Raw genomic sequence first — 21,653 nt, 5'->3', positions numbered from 1 at the left:
GAAAGTGATACAGAGCCTCAGGGCACTGATTTCCATGAATAATCTTCCCAGCTGTTAGCCTAGGTCTGGAGCCATTTCCTTTCAGAAAATACATTTCTACTAGAAACATTTCAGGGTCCGGAAGGAAATATTTACAAGTTACCTTTGGCATTTCAAGGCTACCACAATTTCCACCAAGCTTCCCTTGAACTTCTAGATAAAATATTAACTCCTGGATGAGGTGCAGAGGCCCTGGCAGGCTGTCAACCAGCAACACAATTAAGGAGACAGTCTCTGGTAAGATAGCATCCAGTACTTTAAAAAGCATCTGTGATTAGTTCCACTGTGATTAGTTTGACTGACACACATGAAAAAATTAAGACTTAAAGGTGAGATTCCCAGATGCCAGCCACCCAGGGAAACAGCCAGTCATCTCAGCTCTGGGAGGGGACAGAAGAGAGGCAGTCTGTGTGAAGCCTTCTGCTGTGCAGCCTTTCTGAAGCCTTTTCTCTCCCACAGAGGGGAAAGGGTCTCTCCTCTGCGGCTGCTCATCCTGGCAGACATGGGAGGCCCATGAAGGGCATCTGCTGTGATAAAAAGGGTGCATGGGCTGAAACCCCAGCAGATGGGGATCCACTGGCTGCAGGAGGGCCCTGGCTGAGGGGTCGGAGCTGAGATACTGGCAGGGGATGGGTCAGGCCATGGGACTCAGGTGTGTCTTAGATGTTTGGGTTGTGTCCATAATGTCCAGGTACCATGTAGAGACAGATGCCCAAATCTCTGCCTTTCACCACTCAGCATAGTGGCCCTGTGGAGGCAGAGCACTATGGCTGGAAGTAAATAGATGGGCAACAGTGGCTGTTTCCCTGGGGATTTAATTCCTGAGGATCTGTGCTCCAAGCACTCCTGCAGGCAGCCTGTGGTCTTGACGCAGGCATTTTGCTGTCCCTGTTTTTGCTGGCCAGTGCCAAGCTGAGTTGGTCCTTTGCTGCCCTCTCAAAGAGGGCACAGGTTTTGGAAGGAGTCCCTCTGCTTTGCCACATGCTGTAATAGCAGGGAAAGGGAAACATAGAGGTCATGTGGCCTAGGCAAAGCCAAAAAGCAAAGGGACTGGCAGGGCTGGCCATGGCAGCCAGGACTCCTGCCTCCTGGGAGGCAGGCACTGGCTTATAATACTACTTCTCTGAATGTTATTTAAAGGGACAACACAGAGCACACGCCTGCTCCTGCTGGGCTCAGTCAGTTGTGTTTGTGGTGGCTCTTGCTTTTCTTCAGGAGTTTACCTTGGCTCTTTCCCTACTGCTTCACTGGCACCCTGTGAAAGGACTGCAGTGACCCTTGTCCCCTGGATGCAGGAGTGCTGGAACAGACTGAGTCGTCAAGAAATGGGCAAGCTCCGAGGCTGTCTAGCTGTATTTTGCAGGCCTGCTGATGCCCAGCCATAGCTGGATGTGAGGCATGTGATGAGGGCCTGTCCCGCCCCCTGCCATGTGTCACACACCACAGCAGTGCTGTGCTGTGGTCACCTCCCTCACCTGTGACCCCACAGGCTGCACACACCTGCCCAGCCTGCCCTGTAACCTCTTGGCTGTGATGTTGGGCTTCATCCCCTGTGTGCTGCTGGGTGTCTCTGCATTCCTGACGTATCCTTTTGACGAGGCACCTGCTCACACGCCTCCAGGGTCACCCAGCCAAACACTGCCTTTGCTGCAGGGGTGCAGGTGCTGTGTCAGAGGTCTGTAGTAACCTGCAAAGAATGTTCAGCAGGCTGCTAAGGGAAAGGAAAGCTGGTGGCTAAAGGACACCTGGCACTCCAGGGCTGTGTGATCCATTTTATCACCAGCTCTCCTTCACTCTGCTCCCCGTCCCCTCCTCCTGACAGCACCACAGGGAGATGGTATGAAGGGGCCTGTATCTGCAAAGACTGGGGAAAACCTGGACATGAAAATAAAAGGCACAGATGAAAGTCTGGCCTGATTCAGGCTCACTGCACTGCACTCTTTCATTCCTTCCTGAAGCAAGCAAGGGGACATCCTTCCACCTTCCATCCTTGCCTGTGCTCCGAGTTGGCTGGATATGAAATAGCTCCAGTTCAGAGGAGACACAGCTGCAAAAAACCTGACACTGATTTGAAACCTACCACTTGGTATCTGTAGTCCACCTGCTTTCCACTTCTGTATGTTTACTACTGGCATGAGTCATACAGGAGCTTTCCTCTCTTTTTCCTCTCTTCCTCTCTGAGCAGTTCAGAGGACATGTGACATCAACTGGTTCTGGACAAGAGCTAACTGCAAAGTGTGTTAAATGAATGCTAGCCCTCTATTTCCAAAATTGCCTGACTCAAGGAGCTGCAAGCACACGCAGCAAAATCCTCTCTAGTGCCTTCTCCATTGGGATTTCCTGACAGCTCACATGACTGAAGGTATGAGGGCAATCTGGTGGTCCTCAGGTCATTCTGTACCAGTTGCCAGTGAGCCCCTGAGCTGTGTCTCTCCCCTGCCTCCCTGCTTGTTAGAGTCTTGGTCTAACCTTTGCAGAGGAACAGGCACCCCTCTGTAACCAGGCATCCTGTTTTGCCTGCCTAGAACCAGAACCTTGCAGCTCAGTGCTTTGTGGGCTCTCAGCATTTCCACTACATCATGGCCAGTAGACATGCAAGCAGCTTCCCAGAACAGCTCTGTGTAAAATATTCAGCATCCTGGCAGGAGCAGGGTGTCTCCAGTACATGTCACATCACTGAGGTTCAGCTCAGCTCTGTCAGTGTTTACAGGTGGATTATTTTTAAGTAGAAATGCAAGTGAATCTAGTTCATGGATAGGTTCAAGTTACAAAGAAAATACACAAAGGTCATGCAGAATTAGGATTACTCTCTGCAGAGAGAAGTTCCTTCAGTGCTCAGGATCTTGGCTAACTCATGAGGCTGACTTGTCTGTGCCCTAAATCAGGACTAAAGTGCTGAGAAAAGTCCTAGAACCTCATCTTTCCTGCCTCTGGTGATAAAGATGACTGAGGAGATAGCAGGATATGGAATCTGGGCAGTCAGCACGTTCTTTCTCCTAAAAGGGACTGGACCAACCTTCTTTACTTTCCCTCTGTAAACCTTAGCTTCCTTAGCCATTGTGGCAGGAAAACACATGGAACTAAGTAATTTTGTCTTCCCTCCTTCCCAAAGAACCTTTATTTATTGTTTCTGCTTTACACCTTGATTTCAGGATGTTATCCTGGATTCGGATGTTTAAGGGTTTTCCCATGCCTGCAGCCTCCCTGTAACCATACAAATCAGAGATTAGGAGATACGTATCACAGCAGGAGATCTGGCACAGCGTGCGTCTTTTTTCCTCTACTTGGAAAGAACAGGGACAAATATTAGTTTGAGATGAAAGAGAATGTCTTCACTTTGTTAGGAGCAGGGCACTGATAATGGCTCTGCCTCACATGCTTGGCTAGCCTTGTGCCATACCGTGGGAGGCTGCCAAACTCGAGTTCAGCTGATCCCTTGCTATCTGCAAGGGAAGGCAGAGCCAATGCCCACTCAACGGGACTTTGTCCTCCCGATGGCAGGCAGCTTATGAAACGTCAGCCTTTGCATGTGCTGGCATGGCAGGAAGGCTCTGGCCCTCACAATAGCAGCCTTCTCCGTGGGATCAGCTGGGAGAGGCTCACACAGAGTTAAACCTGTGCTTAGAGCACTTTTCAGCAAGATCCCATCAGTTATTGGCAGAGCCTGAGGCAATGGCTTCGGGCTGGATGCACTTTTCCACAGCATGAATATGTGAACAATGGTGTGTGTGTGCCTGCACATATATGAGTCTATACTCGCACGTGTGTTGTGTACATGTAGGCGAATACCCAGGGGCTTTCAGAGCCGTTGACAACCACCCCGCACATTTCATTTCACTGTTCTTTGAACGGGGCACTGGGGAAGGCTGGCCTTGTCTGACCAGACACTGTGCCTCGGGCTGCTGCTATCACAGCACTCTCTGTGTTGCTGCCACAGACCTGTTTGCAGGGAGCACCCCTTTGCCAATGCCATATATTCTTTCCTGTTCAGAGATGCTTTCAAACTGTGAGAAAATACTGTTCTGGCTGCTGTAATCCTTTCAAAGGGTGAGTTAACTGTTCCTTTGATGCCTTCATGTTTGGATCTGCTGCAGGCAGGATTGGGTGCACTTTCTGAGCACAAGTTGGCCCCATGGCTATTTACAAGTAAGGGTTAATAAGGAGGTGGGGCTCTGAAGAGGTTTGTCATGTTCCTTACAAGGTCTGAGCTGAGACACCCACCTCTGAGGTTCATTTGCACTAGCTGCTCGCAGAGGGAGCTCTGCCTTCAACCTGATTTGAGAGAGCAGGGCAGGGTGCTTGGGAGAGCTCTCTCTGTTTAGTAGGAAAGTAATTCATTGGCATGACTGTGGTTTCCCAAGCAATCTGCTCTTTTGTTGGAAATAAAACTAGCTGACAGAGGCAAGGGGAATTGTTTGTTCAGTTTGAGATCAGAGGCTCTTGTTTTGAAAGCTCGGTTTTATCCTCAGTCCCAACTTCTCTCCATACACCATTAATCACTTGTCTGGGAACCCAGAGTTTGAACTGTCTCCAGAGCTATACAAGCAGATTTGGTGGCTGTCAGTAGTACTCTGTAAATAAGTACCAGCAGGCAACTGTGTAAGTAAACAGCTTCTTTGGGAGCACCAGTGCCTTTCTCCACAGTTTACGTAGTGCAGCGGAAGGGCTCTGTTAGCTTTTGCAGGGACAGCCTAAGCACCACGCACCAGGCAGGGACAATCTGCAACTTCCAATTGACAGTTTTACCACCCGCTTTGCCGCAGCTCAGAAAGAGCAGGATTTGTATCAGGAAGCCGGGAAACCAGCTGTGTCGCAGAAACAGCTGTGCCATGACATCATCTTTGTCCCTTGGTGTGTGTGTGTGTGTGTGTTTCAACACAGGCTTTAATTACACAAGTGTGAACTCACCTTACCTACGGGGCCAGCATTCTTACAAAATGGGTTGTGGCTGCCAGAGGAAAGGCATGGTTTTAGGATGAATGAGTGGGGACAAATCCTGTTTTAATAGAATAGGTAGGCTTCTACAGACAGGCATTCTGGTGCAACTGAGAGTAATATATGTTTTGAGACCTTGACAACTCTTTTAAGTATTCCCCCTAGAAAATATTTTTATGACCATTTACACGGAATATTTCAGAATTTCTTTTGTACGTACATGTGTGGTTGAAATGTAGAAAAAAGGAATGTATTTTCCCTTAAAAGTTTTCATTTCCATTAAAAGGCAATTTTTCTGCCTAGTAATACCTGTTGTGTTGTGGGTTTTTTCCAGCTGGACAATACTACCCAGCCCTCAGGGTCCTGATGCTATTGGACAAGACTCAAATTATTGAACCACCAAGGATATAAATAAATGCTGCTAAATGGCTTAGCTCAATGGCCTTTGCCCTTCCTGGGGGATGGAGCTCATCTTCCATCAATATGATTAGTGGAGGAGATTGTGTATTGATTAATTGTCCAGACTCATTTCTCATTAGCTGGCAGTAGCCTGTGATGCGCGACTTTTTCCACCGAAGTCAGAGCAGCACATTTTACTCCCTAGTGGTTGGGTGCCCAAATCCTTCAGACTTTCCAAGGTCCAGGCTAACAGATTTGATAGCTCTCATGGAGGGTAAACAACCCCACATCCTCCTCCAGGAGGCCTCTGGGGGAGAGCTGAAGCTGCTTGGTGGGTAACGGGGGGAACACTCTGCTACTCCCTTGCCTCTCTAGGAAAAAGCATCCCTAGCACACAGAACGTAGTGAAAAAGAGGCACAAAAAGCATCCCGGAGAGCAGGTGTGCTCCGAGGTGTGCACACCGCTCACCCGTGGGACCGTGAGTCGCTGAGCAGGTTTAATCACCCCATCTGGGCATTGTCTGTAAAATCGGCGTTTTCCTGCCAGGGCTGGAGCGCAGTCAGCTGGGCGTTGCTGCTTTCCCAGGGAGGAACTCGCAGTCCCACGGGCGAGGGAGTGCTGGTGCAGCTGGATGGAGCCCCAGCGCTTCCAGCACAGCGTGTCCCCAGGTCTCCAGCTTCCAGAGCTGGCACCTCTCACTGCCTATTGTGTGCACGGCGGGGGTTTCAGCACGAATGTTGTTAACCTGTTCCCGAGCTGCACAACAACACCCGGGCACTGCTGCTGCGCTTGGACGGATATTGCTTTTTCCCAGCTGAGCCTGGCTCTGGGTCAAGTGGGATAAGGAGCTGGAATTCACAAGCTCTATTCCTGTTGCTGCCATGCTGCATGACCTTGAGCAAGGCCGGTGGGAGGCAAGGGGAGATGGTCCCGTGACAACAGTGTCCCTTCCTGTGCTGTGACCATTTGCTCCTCCGCCCAGCAAGAGGGAGCATCATGTCACTCACATTAGACAACACAACCCTATCTATCTGGGATGGAAGCTTTGTGGAGGAAACACACATTTTCCACCTAAGGAACTGTACCCAAGGGTGCTGTCAGCCAAAGAGTGCTGTACCCAAGCTGTGGGGAGGACTGTGGTTCAGATGGGAGGCTCAAACACTTGGATGACATTGCTGAAGATATGTCCGTATGTCCATCATTTCTGCCTCCACCTCTGTTGTCTAAGGCAGCACAGTTCGGCTGAGATATCCACAATGGAGGCACACTGACTGAGCTCCCCACCTTTCTAGCAGCTCTCACGTGGTGCCAAGGGGCAGGCAACAGAGGTGTCTGGAGCTGACTTCTGTCAACAAGAGGCAGGTTATTTAACCTCTGTCCCTGTGATGCACGATCTGCCTGCCTCCTGGAGAAATGAGATTCTTAATTTAAACTTGTAATTGCTGCCTTGAAGTGAAGGCTGTTGTATGTTCTGGCCTTGTGCTGCTGCAGCCTGCTTTGCTGCTTTAGATCAGCAGGTAACTTCAGAGCTGGGATCTGGGTAAATCTAAATTAGGATAACAACTTCTGTGCTGCTGAAACCTCTGATCTCTTTTCGGGATTTCAGATTTTCAATATGGAGAGGAATGCACTCACACCATCCCTACCATATCTTCTGAGCAAACAGAGCAGAGTTTATCAGGCCCATGCAAGTTCTTCCCTGCCACTGCTTCATCTGGAGTTCAAGAAAAAGCATCTGGAATAACAATTATTCTGCAAAAACAAGAAGGAGAGAAAAACTGAACCTAGAAGGAAATGAAAAGAAGCGATAAGGATGGCTTGAGGTCAGATGACAGGGAAGCATGGGTCCCTAAACCAGGAAGCAGTGCAAAGAACAAGGGGAAGAGACAAAATGAAGCTATAGAGACCAGCAGGAGTACCAGGAAAAATAGGTCTAGGTGAGTGGGAATACGTTAAGACAAATCCTGTTACAAAGGGGATCTGGAATTGAAAAGGCATTTGGCAGGAAAAGAGAATAACCCAGTGATTCCTTTCATGTTGAGACAAATGAGGGAGCTAGATTCCCACTGAAATGGAAGAAGGATGACTGCAGATACTGTTCAAGGCACTTTACATACCTCAGTGAACCATGTCCTAAGAGAAGAAGGGCAAATCCATGGCCCAGACATTACAGATTCTTTGGGAACTCCTGCCAGCAGTGTGTTTTCTCTTTGAAGTCATCCAGAGAAAGAGGACCCTCCTTGGCAGCTCGACTGTGCATGTGGAAGAACACACAGACACCTGAGACAGGCTTTAGACTGAGACATGAGGAGGAGGGCTTGGGATTTTGTCTGGGCTTTTTAGATGGGACTTGTGTGGTTTCCATCCTGGCTTTTGATGTTTAGTTGAAGGAAGAACATAGATATTAAGATACAACGATGACTAAAGGAACATATGAGAGCAGGATTGTAATACTAATTTGAGCAGGAAATATTCTATCCGAGATTATATAACCAATGTATATGGGAAACTAGTAAGAAACAATGGAAGTGCCTGAATGCTGAGACAAGGATCTCATGAGCAATAGCAGACCATGTATGCCAGGACTTTCAGGGGCTGGATGGACAGCTGGCGTGGCTGGAGCTTTGAGACTGAAAGACTTGTGCTGCTCAGAGGAGCAAAGACCAGTGGAGCATGTGGTAGTAATGACTGTGCATGATATTGCTGAGTGTGAAGGGGAGAGCAGGAGCAGAGGTGATAAAACAGATTTTGTCAGGATTCAAATCACCTTGAGGAACGACAGCTTAGTTCTGCTGCTGTTATCCAAGGTTGTGTCTGCATAGGTCTCTTGGTTGGTCCCTTATGTTGTTAGGATGATATGCAGAACCAGAGATTGCCGTTACTGCGAGTTTTAACTTCATACATGGAGAAAAAATTGCTACTAACATAGGCTGGGCCTTGGATTTCTAGGATGCACTGCCTGACATTCCTTCCCTAAAGAAGCAGCAAAATAACCACAGCTGCTGTTGTGTTTGACCTGGTCTTGACAGCCTGTGAGACGTTACAGAACAATGTGGAAGAAGATAACTTTTAACCTTGACTGTGCCCAGGCTGATTCTGTTACAATTAAATGGAAGAGTAACTATTGTGCGGCCACAGCTAAGATTTTTCAACCGCCAAACATTAATGGTCAGAGAAGTTATAAGACTGAAGTGATGAAGCAATTTGAGTTAAAATTCTGAAGTGTTTGTATGTGGAAGGCATTCAGGCTCACTATGGCAATAGCTAACTTTCTTTCCCAAACAAAAAGCAGGAGGAGACTGTATAGAAAATGTGGCTGACTGGGGAAAAAAATTCCTCAGTGAAAAATGGGAGTGGTCAGCAAAGAAATCTACATTGCAGAGGTCACAAAGTTTAGAGAAAAAGACACGTCAGTCAGCAGAAATCCAGGTGAGATATACCTGCCAGAGTTGTTGAATGAAGTTCTTTGTAGAAGTAAAAAGATCAGGCAAGGCATCAGAACTCTGTGCAGTGCAGATAAGATCAAGGCATGCTTCAGAAACCACAAGTTTTGCTTCATTTTGCTGAAAAGATGGTGCAGGAGAAGAGTATTAAAAGTTGATGGTTAAAAGTTTCTGGAAACACAAACAATCTCATCAGAGGTCAAGGCAAAATTTGCAAGGCTTGTTCAGATCAGAAAGTTCCTGGAGACAGATCAAGTGGTAAATTCAATAGCACTGATATACAGTCAACCTGTGCAGATGGAGGTTGGATGGGGACCAGACAGTTGCCTAGTACCAACAATTTTACCTAAATTTAATTAAGGAACAAAAAAAGGGAGGTAGTTACTTACAGACCCAAGAGCTTAGAACAGCTTTTCTTTTTATCCTAGAACAAAAAAGGAATAGTTAAAGACATAGAAGTGCACAGACAATAAGACAAAATTCAATGTGACTGTATGAAAGGTATTTTTTATTATTTTTATACTTGGGTAGGAGAATAAATAATTTTTAAAGCACTGATTATGCGGTATATGAAAGATACCTGGATTTCACAGAGGGTGTTTGGGAAGTTGTGAAAGCTGGGGAGTGCAGGGATACACACTTGAACTCAAAAGAGGGTAACAAATTGCTTAATGAAGAGATTCTGAAACATAAAGTTGTGGACAATTGCTAATGAAATTCCTTAGGGACTGGTTCTGGCACCAGCTAATCTCGTATCTTCACTGATGACCTTGGATAAAAAATGTAAATGTTAGCTAAAGAGACAAAACAAAGAAGCATTGCTTATACAGAGAAAAATACCTTCCAAAAGAGCTGGAAAAGGAGAGAGAAATTTCTAACAAGTGGAAAGAATGGCACTAGGGCTATCTGGACAAAAAGAGAGGTGATAGTAGAAGTCTAGATGGTCTTTGCTTTTTTTAGCCTAGCAAAAGGAATGTTAAGAGGGCATATGATTGCTGCCTATTAATACATCAGATGGGTAAATCCCAATGAAAGGGAACTTCTATTTCAGCTAAAAGGCTGAAGAGTACTGGCATGAGAACATATATGCATCACCTGCTTAAAATAGAGGCTAGATACTAAGAGGACATTTGAACCACAATAACAAAGAAGCTTCCTTCTAGCCACATGTAAATTGTTTTCAGATATAAGCCATAAAAAACAGCCCTGGAGACAAGCTCTCTCTCTCTCTCTCTCTCTCCCTCGAACAATCTCAAACAAGCTTAAGCCCTTCCCTCTGCTCTGTTGTGGGAAATGTTAGCTAAGCCAAGCTGTAGGCAACTCGTAATTCCTGCTTCAAGTCAATCCCTGCCTCCTCTCCAAACATCACAGATTCAAGGTCATGGTTTTTGGCCCAGCTTCACATGAGCTATGAAGTACGGTCCCTGGTCTCATTGCTCCTGGGATTTGAATGCATAGGTGGCTCCTGTTAGCATACAGAAGAAGCTCCTGCTGAATTTCCCAAAAATGTGCATATTTGACACAGCTTTCACTGCTGTGCACTCCCTGATACAGGTGGGGATGTTACCACAGCTCCTCCAGACAGTATTACACAGGGTAAGGGAAATAAACACATATGGGTTAAGCAGGATGTCTTGCACCCCTAAACATCTTTTATCTTCCTTTTTCATTTTTCTCCTGTACTTACACTACCTGTATATGGAGTCAGCTGGCTCATCCCTACTGTTAAAAAACAACACCAGAGGAGAGTCTGAGCTGTATTTCTGGGCTGCCTGTGGAGCCCTCACGACAGAGTTCTGTTGCCTGGCATCAGACAAAGCCCTAAGGGGAAAAATAAACTTCCAGGAAGCAAAAGGATAGAGGAGAACATTGGTCACAAGCCCTTGTTGAGACTGATGTGGTGAACTCCACCTTTTTAGCTTCCACTCAGAAATGTTCTTCTTTTGTTCAAGGAACTGCTCCTTATGGTTGTGCTAGTTAGTACAAACGTGACCTGGAAACACAACTTCCAGAAAAAGATTTGTAATCACTTGACTGCAGGCATCTCCCAGTGGCGTGACCTGTGTGCAGACACAGTGGCCAGCATGTGGTGTTCCTGCTGAGGCCTTTTCTTGCACCAAAACTACAGCTGAAGCAGTGGCTCCTATGTTGACTTCTCCATACACTGCTGTTCGATGTTCTCAGAAGTTGAAAATTATTCACCTGCTTTCTGAAAAGGAGACACTGAAACATCAGCTTCTAAACTAATGTACTATACTGCTTTTTCCAGGTTCCCTTAGGGGACAGTGACACTTTGGATTTCTTGTGGAGCACTAGAAGATGTCTGCCCGTGTCATTATTTCCATGTACTAGTCTTCTTGTCCATGAAGATCACAGAATTACTTTGTAAGAGGGTGTCTGTTTACCTGCCTCTAACTAAATCTGTCTTTTTGTGTGTCAGGACCTGTGTGCATCAGGGCATGGGTCCTATTTTGTATCTCTGTATGTCTCTGTGCAGGTTCCACCCTCTGTACCAAGGACATGGGAAAGATAATGAGGGTGAAATCCTTATGCTGACAAGTTAAAGAGTGCTAGAAATGTGTCTGGAATAATTCTGCTGCTCTAATAGCTCAGACTAGAACTGTCCAGAGTGCACAGATGGGGAATGCTGGGATCACATCAAATGGTCTTACAAGTGCAAGATCACATCTCAGGTCTTCAGATATTGCACCACTGTGCATGCTCTCCCTTTGCAACAGGCAGATGTTGGGGGTGGAGAGCTTCACACCCTGGCAGTGGGGTGGCAGAGAGCCCACCAGTCAGAGGGTGGCTGAATGTGGGAAGTGTGTTTTCCAGCTGAGTTCCTTGTCTGGCAGTGCTCTGCCACCCAGCACAATGCCTAGCATCCTTCCTTCTGCCAGATGTTGGGCACAGCCACTTGCCAAAAATCACTGCCTGAGAGGCTACCTCTTCTAGAAAAAGCATGCACCACAGTCTGGGGTTACACCAACAGCCAGAACTTGCTCCTTTTCAGGCACTGGCCAAGCCTTCCAAAGCCTCTTCTTCCATGTGGAGGGAGGAGGAGGTCACCCTGATGAACACCAGCCAAGACTCACCAACACCAGCTCCCTTTCCCCAGTGCTTCTCTGCCAAGAAAGATGGGGGAGCAGAGTGTCCAAGGGACAAGCTTAAGGGTGCTCTGGGTAACTGGAGAGGTGAGCAAGAAAGTGATAGGAGCACTCTGTGTGTTCCTGGTGTCCTGTGGACCTGCTGGCTCAGGGCTTGTGGTCATGTTTAGCCAACAGGCTCTTGGGAGCACGCAGCTCCACCAAGCGATAAGGAAATGATTCTTTGGCTGCACCCTCCATGTAGGGCCCCAGTGCATGAGAGGGACACCTCCCATGGGGCAGGGTGGCCCAGGTCCTGATGGGAGCTGGCCAAGGCCTCTCTGCCATAGCTGATATAGTCTTAGAACGTGCGCTGTTCCAGCTTGCCTATGAACAGCTTGCGGGAGGGAAAGGAAAGAAGGGAGCCCTTTGTCACCGCACTGGGAACAAAGGCTGGTCTGTGTGCCCCAGAGTAATCCTGACCCAACCAGCATCAGCTGCCGCTGTTTCTTCCGTCACACTGACAATGCACAGTTGCAGGGTTTCTTTCCCTGTGAGGAGAATGGGATTTAGTGATACCATAAGTTAGTCAAACAGCAGCCAAGATACCAATTCAAGTCCCGTTCAATGGATGCAACGTTTGCTTTGTGCTGTTTTTCTTCCACTTCCTGTATTTTGCACTAAGCCTCATTTCCTCTCCCTTTTTCTCTGTAGCACAAGCACCACAAATGCACACACACACTTTCACTCCTCTCCCTTCCATTTACCTCCTGTTTTGGAGGAAACAGCTGCGTATTTGTACTGCTAGAGAGATCAAATGTTTTTGCCAACACAGCTCTCAGAGAAACAAACAATGTTAACCACCAAAACCACCACTGGTGTGCAGCAGCTGTGTCTTGTCCACCCAAATGAGTGGGACAGTGCACTTTGCTCTTTCAGGCTGCCAGGATCTTGGGTAGACACTGGATCAGGGTCTTCCACCAAGTTTCTTCTGGGATTGGGAGAGAGGCCACAGCCAGTCTCTGCCAGGGGCTGGTCTTGGCAGGGAACACAAGCAAGGAAGCCAGGCTGTGCAGTGACGTTTGGTTGCTGGCTGGTGACCTTGTGTTGCCATTAGATAACCCCTGGAACAAGAGCCAGCCAGGAGCTCCATGTGCAGGAGCTAGCTGAGGGGAGCTGTCCCTGCCCTTACCACCCATCCACACTGGGCAAAATGGTGCCTTCCCGTCTCCTGAAAAACACAGTCCTGATCCTGTGGCTCCCACTTGCAGGACCCCAGGCAGCTGATGGAGTGAGGGAGAGGGGACAGGTCACAGGGTCATGGGGCTGCCAGTGTCCTTGTGGCACCTGTAGCAGAGCACACTTGGTGCACAGACACAGGGGCTGAGCTACAGCTTCCCTTTTCTCTTGAGCTGCTATCCAGGTGTGAAGATCACTCTCTGAAGTTTCCTCTCCATCACAGGTGTGCCTACTGTCTGCATGGTCCAGAGGAAGGCATGCTGTCAGCCTAGATTTTGTCTCTGTCTGGAAGCCACTTGCTTAACTGCTTGCCATTGGTGGCTATTCCTGTAAAATCAGGGCAGCTCTGGCTGACTCTCTAAAGTTCTAGAGATTGGCCACAGGTAGAGAGATGAGCTGGGATGTGTACAGCTTGAGCTGGGAAACCTCTTAAGGGTCTCTCTTGCTCATGAATTCAAGGGTAAACCAGTGTCCAGACTGAAGCCAGGGAAAAAAAAAAAAAAAAATTAAAAAAAAAAAAAAAAAAAAAAAAAATCTTTGTTCTGGTCAGGTAGGGAAGAATTGTGGGAATGTGACTTGGTTGCCCAGGATTTCATCTGGCAGATATAGTCCTGCTATTGCAGGGAGCTGGGAACTGGCGCTCCTGTGCTTACAGGCCTTTGTTTGGAAAAGTTCCCATCAGTTAGAGGTGCTGGGAAGGATTTCTTGGGACAGAGAAGGGGCAGAGCTTGCATGTAATAAACACGAAGGTGCCCCCTTATTGACCACAGGCAGGCCTCTGTCCTGCAAATTAATAACTAGATTATTGAGTAATCTCTGATGGCCAGACATACCAAGAAAACATCAGAGCAGATGGCTGGAGGTCTTAAAGCTCCAGAGGAGCTCGGGGGCTATGGGAAGCAGCAAAGGTTTCACTCAATACCTGCACAAAGTGTGAGCAAATAAAAAGATCTCAAGAAATAGTCCTATATCTTACACTGGCTGGCTCTGATGTGCTTGATAGGTTTGGTAGTTTTAGGGGAGGAGAAAGGAAAAGAGGAGCGTAGCCAGCTCCCTTACAGGAGCCCAGCCCATGGCTGGAACTGAAAACAAGGACTGATGGAGAGCCAGGACTAACCCAGGCTGTGCCAAGCAACACAGTGCATCCCCCCAAAAAACATGGCTATGCCGGGGTCAGTAGTGTCCTGGAACCGTTTGCAGAGCTGGGAATCCACAGCACTGCAATAAAGGGAGCTAGGACCTGCTAAGCAGTGTGTGTGGATGAAGGATGACTGCACACGGACCTGTGGGGCCTGCACAAGCCACGCAAGCCACAAAAATCTGAACGTGGCTGGATACAGCTGATGCTGTAATGTGATAGTGCATGAGACTGGCTACAGTTTAGTGGGACTGTGGTAGAGCATGCAGCACACAAGAGATTCAGTTTGGTGGCTGCTGATGCCTATCATTGCCAGTAAAATGGAGGAATGGACAAAATGGGAAATTATCCAGCCTATTCTGAAAAAGACCCCCAAAAGGGCCTAAACTGGCTCAGAAACTTGCTGCACAGCTCATCTCCCAGAAACCCTGCTATCACAGTGTCAAGAAGGTTTCCAGAGCAGGGCAGCTATGATGTGACAGTGTAATGTCATGTGTGTAAATACAGACACATATTACAGAGATTTATATATGGCTGTATGAATGTGTATGTTTTTATATGTATGCATATATGTGTGGCACACAGAAATCTCTTTGTAAGAGCATGAGGCTCTGAACAGCCCCAGAATCACTGGCAGCCCCAGAGGGGTGTGCTCTGTGCCCTGGGAGTGAGGGCACTGCAAAAGGGGAGGCCCTGGGACACATAGCCAAGGGCAGAGCAGCCCAGGGTGAGTTGAAGCCTGGCCAAAATTAACACGCTCCTCGTTGCCTAATCTGTAGGACTCTTCCCAGGGAGTTCTGAAAAAGTCTCGAGCCGTGGTATGCATGTGTGGAGAGCAGAGCAGTACCTTGCTTGAATTAACAGTACCATCACGTGTTAACCTAGGCAGGAGGGTGCTTTTGTCACTGTTATCACCAGGGTGTGAGTGCTTACTGGTAAGCTTCCTTATCCTGGAGTGCAGAATCTAAGGGGAAGCAGTTGGATTGCATCCTCAGCTCCCCTGGCTTTGGCACACATAACTGAGCTCCCCATTGCTTCAGCTGAGAGATAGACACAGAGCAGAGCAAGGAAGGTGTCTCTCGTGCACAGTGCGGTGACACCAAGCCCAGCTTCATGACGTTCAAAATGAAGAATAAAGGAAGAATAGCAGCAAAAGCAGCCTTGAGCCTCGGCCAAAATCTGTGCAAGAGGGAACCTCAGGTGCCACTGCTGCTGGGAGGACAGGCCAGCGTGCTCAGAGTCAGATTCCTGTCAGAGGCAGCTCTACTGGCTGCAAGATGATCTCCACATTAGTCTGAAATGGTGGTGGGCAGAGGATGCACCTCCACCTCATCCAGCGCTGCCAAGACTGTGGAATTTTTTCTCATGGAATCGATCAAGCTGGGAGTATCTTTGGGCATGGAGATAGCTTTCCTCAGTAGAGAAGGTGGATGGGGGCATCCTTTTGCTGTGGAGAGCTGGGGAATCAGGAGGAAAACACGACATCTCCTGTTGCCTTGCTGGTTGCTGATGGCAGCCTTGCCCTGGCTGTGCCCTTCTGCCACAGCTCCAAGTCTGCATGCTGATTGTACTGTCCCTGCAATTTAAGGTTTGTTTGACCAGCAGGGAACCACCAAAGAGTGTGTTCAAGATAAAGACAAGTCTGTATTGTTTGTGGAAGAGAAGGTCAGACTCGATCCAAGGAGGGAAGGAAAGATCTGGTCTGAAGTTCATTACCTTCATGTAACTCAGGGTGGGTCAGAGCCTTGCATGTGCAGGGCAGGAAAGAGATTAAGTGAGGAAGAGTGGAAAAGGTAAAGCCACAAATATTTAAAGGCCAGGAAGAGAACATTCTGCTCTGCTGTCTGGACAACAGAGGTTTATGATTATTTCCTATGCAGCTCAGTTGTGTTATCCACTGTGAAAAATCATTGGCCGTGGAGATATCTGATAAGAACTGAGCTGGCATCAGCTGGGAGAACAAAATGTCAAGAATGCATTGCACTGCACCCCCACTTTTACCAGCAGGCAGGACATTGGTCTGGGAACACTGTGTTGCTCACCCTTAACTTTATTTGCCCTGCTTGCCTAGCTTCTTTACTGCCTCCTAATGAATGCAAATATGATGTTTTGAGATTTGATCTTCTTCTAAGAACCCTTCCCCTCCTGCCTCTCACCCCCTGACCTGTGTTCCCTAATGCATGGCCTTGGCTGGTGATGGGAGGTCTGGGGAGCTGGGAATGATGTGAGTACAGAGGAATACCTCTAATTTGGCTAGCTCTGTACTCCTGTGCCAAGGGTGACATAGCTTTCCCCACAGAGCAGAAAAAGGTGTCCATTTATGGGAAAATCTCTCTGCTCCCAAGTGCTTCACAGCAAAGTAAAGCAAAAATCCCCTTCCTCACTTATTTTGGCAAGAAAGGGGATGCGAGCTGTGGGTTGCTGAACAGCCTCAGCCTACACCATGACTGTCCAGGGTACACAGGAGATGTCAGGAACAGGCACCAGGGGGAGGAACAGCTCCAGGGGGAACCAATGGTGGGACACACTGTACAGAAGTTCAAGGGCTTTTCTTCTCCTGCCCATGCCACATCTCCTTCCATCAAACCTACCCCTCACCTCTTTGGGACTGTAGAGCCGTGTCACCAGCACACTCAGTGAGTGCAGAAGCTCATCCCACATACGTCTGAAGAGCTGGTTTTTTTAACAGTAACACACACACAGCATCTGAAGACACTTTTGTTCCTCAGTAAGGTGGGACAGGCCTTGTTAGGGTGGAATCACTAATGTTAGCCTGAAATTCAAAGAGGGACTGACCTCCCTTTTCCTGCTCAAGATTTGATAGGCATTAAGCTGTGAAAGAAAAGGCTTTTCTTTAGTCCCTCCTTTCTCAAACTTGACTGTAGCAGGGTGTCTTTCTCAAGACCGGCTTGAGAGGCTTTGCTTCCCCCATCCCCTGTGAACCATCACATACTTATGGCCCAACAACAAGGCATGTCCTAAACTGCTGCTCAGATCTGCAGCAATTCAGCTAATTTCTGTGAACCTCTGGGGAGAATGCATGTCTCTCGCTGTGTTGCTGGACATACAATGCAATCCCTGTCCCTGGGGACTGCTGCAGCCTTCCCAGACTGCTGCTGGATGGTATCAGAGCCAGCTCCCTGATCTCCCTTAGGGCACAGCTGGGATGCTGAGCTGCTGGGGCTTAAGCCCCAGTGACACCCTGGGAGCAATAGCATTGCTGAACTCTCCCTAGACAGCAGGACAAGCCTATTCAAGCCTGAAGGGTGGTCAGGCAAAAGAGTATTTATGTAGATGTATTTATACAGCTGTAGCTGTAAGACATCTGTGGGCATGCATTTAAGCACCTAGATCTTACCTGAGTGTTCAGGTGTTAATATTCCTCTGATGGGAGTGAATACAGGACAATCGTTAAGGACAACAGGAACAGAAAAGGTTGTCCTGACAAGGTTGTTGCACACCATGTGTGTGTGTTCTAGGGAGGGGGTTCATGGATGTTGGCTGAGAATCCAGCAACCACGTGCATGCAGCACCAAGTGGAGAGCTTCATGTGGGGGGTAACTCAAGGATAAGGCACTGACAGCAGGAAGAGGTTCTGGGTGCTTCTTCCAAATTTGGTTGTAATTTGGGGATCTCACGCATGACAAGGGACCCTGCTGACACCAGTGCAAGTTCCTTGATTCCAGTAATGACACATGGGTGTTTAAAGGCGTGTATGAGTTCAGGCAGCCGATTACAAAAACACACTGAAATCCAGAATGAAAAAGAGGAAGGCTCAGGCAAACTGTAGCTATCTGACTGCTTCCAGAGGAGGTAGTGAGGACTCTGGCCTGACTGCTCTGTCTGTGATCAAAATAGACCTTCCCCTCAGCAGATCCTGAGGGTGGTCATCTCCGTATTAAGTTTTCTTTCCTATCATACCTTCATTATTTCCAGGTGATCACAGTGTTCCCCGTAGCTTGCTCTGACTGCCAGCAGTGCAGCTGAGCTGTTCCTGACCCCTGGCCTAAGGTAATTAGAAGGCTTTGCCGGAAGCCTTCAAGTGGTATCTGTTGCTTTGGGAGTGATTTGTCCAAGATGGTCAATTTTCACTGTGGAGGAGAAGGAAGGTCACTTGGAAATGTTTGCTCCAAGGAAAAACTCCCTTCATTTCTATTTTAATCTCTCTGGGGATTAATTGCCTCCTAAAAAAAAACCTGGAAGAGCAGAGAAGTAAGAGCATGCAGGCAAGCACGTGTGATAAGGATAGGCTGGGGACAACCATGTTGCAGACTGGCTGTTATACAGATTTGCATTTAGAAAGTATTTTGTAAAAGGGGAAAAATATTTAAAAGGGACAGAAAAATGTCCCTGGATGATTAGCTGGAGATACAACTTTAAAAAACAGCAGAAAATACCCTAACTGGAAAGAAAAAGCCCAGCTGTCTACTGAGCCCTCCCTTTCCCTTCTCCTCTGCCTTTGGGCCCAGCTTTGTCTGCTGGGGCAGCACAGAGCTGTGTGAAGACTATTCTCAGCTCTTTCAGGTTGTAGCTTGACAATGTGGTAAACCTCCTGCCATCAAATCAAATACACCCCAGCCATGCCGTGCACAGGGCAGATAAGTATAAACTTGTTGGTTTGAAACACTTTTTGAGATTTTGAGACAGTTGTTCTTGCACAGCCAAGCTTCATGCCTGGGCTGCTGCTTTTTCTCTGGATCAGGTGCTGCTCATTCTCCCACACATGGGATGAAGCCACCGCACAACAGAAAGGAACCCTGCCACCATGCCTCAGCCAGACCAGATTTATAAGGATGGGTAATGCAGGAGGGCATTGGTTGGACGGAAATTATCAGATCATCACCACAGAATGCCTATCACCAAAGGCAGGTAAATAGTGGATAGAGTGGCTGGTGTTGTATGAATGAAGGGTTTCAGGAGCTTATGTGAGAGCCAAGTCACCAGGGGAGTCACAGCTGAGGTGGGTCAGTTTGTCTGGGCAAGGGCCACCACCAGAACTCCTTTGGCCAGCGCTGTTGCCGAGTTGTGTGGAGCTGCATCCTCCACAACAGTGCTCCTCTTGACTTCTTGCCCGTCCTCTGTCAGGCCCAGCTCTGTTTAGTTGTGAAACCCAACACTCGTATCCTATGTCCAGCAGGTATGAAGACCAAAGTAAATAAGCCTCAATAGAAACCACACTTGTTAGGGACAGAACATGTGTTAGATTTCATAATTCACCTTGGGACTCGTTCACCAAAGGCTGCTCTGAGCCCTTTAGCACTGATGTCTATTTTTAGCCCTGATGTCTATTTTTAGCCCTGATTCCTGTCAGCTGTGGGTCCAAGTCCATGAATGTGACACGCTGTCAAGAATCCCTTCTTTTTATCCTTTAGCATTTAAAAAACAGCTGTGGGGTTTTCTTCTGCTGGCTCTTCAATGTCCTCTGCCACAGTAAAGGGAAAAGCTGAGCTGCTGTGCCTATGGAGAGGTTTCCCATTCCTCATGGCTGACTATTTTCTAACCGTCCCTGACTTCTGGCTTATTTCAGTGCATCAGGGATCCAGTTAAGTAAGCACACAGGACATGGGGGTGCTGGCTAGGCAAACCTCTGGGAGGTGATACCAGCCTTCCCAGGCATGCTTAGGAAGCACAGCTGTTTTCCAGCTATAGTTGGAAAGTTCTGGTGGCATTTCACTGGAGGGTTTTTCAGTATCTCCTTCCTGATCAGATCTTCCTCTGGGCTGTTTGAACTGGCTGTTTGCCAGACAGCAGCACAAGCCTCCCAGAGGCAGAGGGAAAGTTTTGTGTACCGTGCAGGAAAGTGTGGGGCCTCCTAAAGTGAAAGGAAGCACATAAATGCAGGATTCTACAGCTGCTGTTATCAGAGCTGGGTAAATCAGCCATATTTTCTTTCCAGCCATCTGAAGAGTCAGGGAGCTTAAAGGTTCACACAAGGGAAGATGTTACTGTGCTTGGAAAGCCAGATGAAAGAAGCAGGGAGATAGATGATCTCATGAGAGAAAAGATGAGTGTGATGGGAGGGATTTCTATCCTTCCATTTAGAGAGTAAAAACTTTCCACAGACACAGACCTTCTGCCATACTTTTCATCAGCAAAGCACGGGAGTCCAGAGGCCCTTGGGATGGCACATGGAGTGATGGGGAAAGAGAAGGAGGGCTGCCGAGACTGGAGGAGAGGAGAGGTAGAGGAACAAAGCAACATATGAAGCAAGTGCAGGCAGGATCTGAGGAAGCCTGCAGCAGTGAGCTGTGGGAGAGCACAGAAGGTGCTCCAAACATTGGTACAATTTAGGAGTCTCTACAACTGTGACTGTGAGCTATGGAAGGTCCCTGGGATGCCTGTTCAAAGCCAGACTCCTGGGAAGCCTATCCACAGAGCTTTACTGAATATAATTGTTTATACATTTTCACCTAATTGGGGTTAATCTGCTTTCTACTTTGGCTAATCAGCTGGTTTAGAGGCCTAATAGGTTGGAGGGAGATGTCTCGCCCTCCTCCTGTTTTCAAGGCCATGGAGTCAGGGGCAAGCAAGCACTGTGGAGGGGCTCAGAGCTGCCTGCTTTCAAGTCTGCCAGAAAAGTGCTTTATCCCTTAAGGAATGATGCTGGGGAGCAGGTCCCCAGGAGGGACTAGTGCCTTTCTTCTTGCTAATTGGCAGATCTTGTGAAAACGAAGGATTACTGGGGGGAAAAAAAAACCCACCTCTGCAAGAGCCTAGCAATGAGCGAGGTAACTGCTCTGTAGAGGTCTGCTGATGCTCCCACATCCTGGTGGGTACCATTCCCAGCTGGCCCTATGCCCTGCCCTCATCCTTCTGCCTCAGGCCCCCACCCCCAGCAAAGGATATGCATGATTCTGGCACAGACATCTGGTGTCCATCCACTCAGGCACTGATACTATTTCAGGTTCCTTTGCTGGGTGGTGACTCATGGGCATCTCATGCGAATTCTTCCATGTCACTTTAGGCTAAAGGAGATGGTGTTGCCATCATAAGCACATCCTGCCCTTTGAGGGGGGGAAAAAAAGTCAGGGTGAGCTCAGCCATGTGACCAGAGCTCAGTGTGCTAAAGGAAAGCTGCTATAAATGCTGTCTCTAATTACTGCTCATTACTTAGCTTGTATTGACCAGCATGTATGTAGGGCCAATATAAAACATCCTCCATTGCCTTCTCTACCACCCCAGTGGCGGTTTCCTGCTCCATTCACCCCAGTCACAGCTCCCTCAGCCCCTTACCCAGGGAAGGAGGTCAGAGTCACAGGGGGGTGAGGCTTTCCTTGACTGACATGAGTCAGTGCTTGTCCAGACTTGGCTTCAGAGTAGTTTTCTTGTGGAAAATGGCAACTAAACTGGTGAGTCACAGCATGAAGTGCAAG

Source organism: Chamaea fasciata, unplaced genomic scaffold, assembly GCF_029207755.1.
Source record: "Chamaea fasciata isolate MVZ Bird 193981 ecotype frontalis unplaced genomic scaffold, bChaFas1.0.hap1 SCAF_2, whole genome shotgun sequence".
Lineage (NCBI taxonomy): Eukaryota > Metazoa > Chordata > Aves > Passeriformes > Sylviidae > Chamaea > Chamaea fasciata.
The sequence above is the reverse complement of the archived record's forward strand: the minus strand, read 5'-3'. Positions refer to the sequence as shown.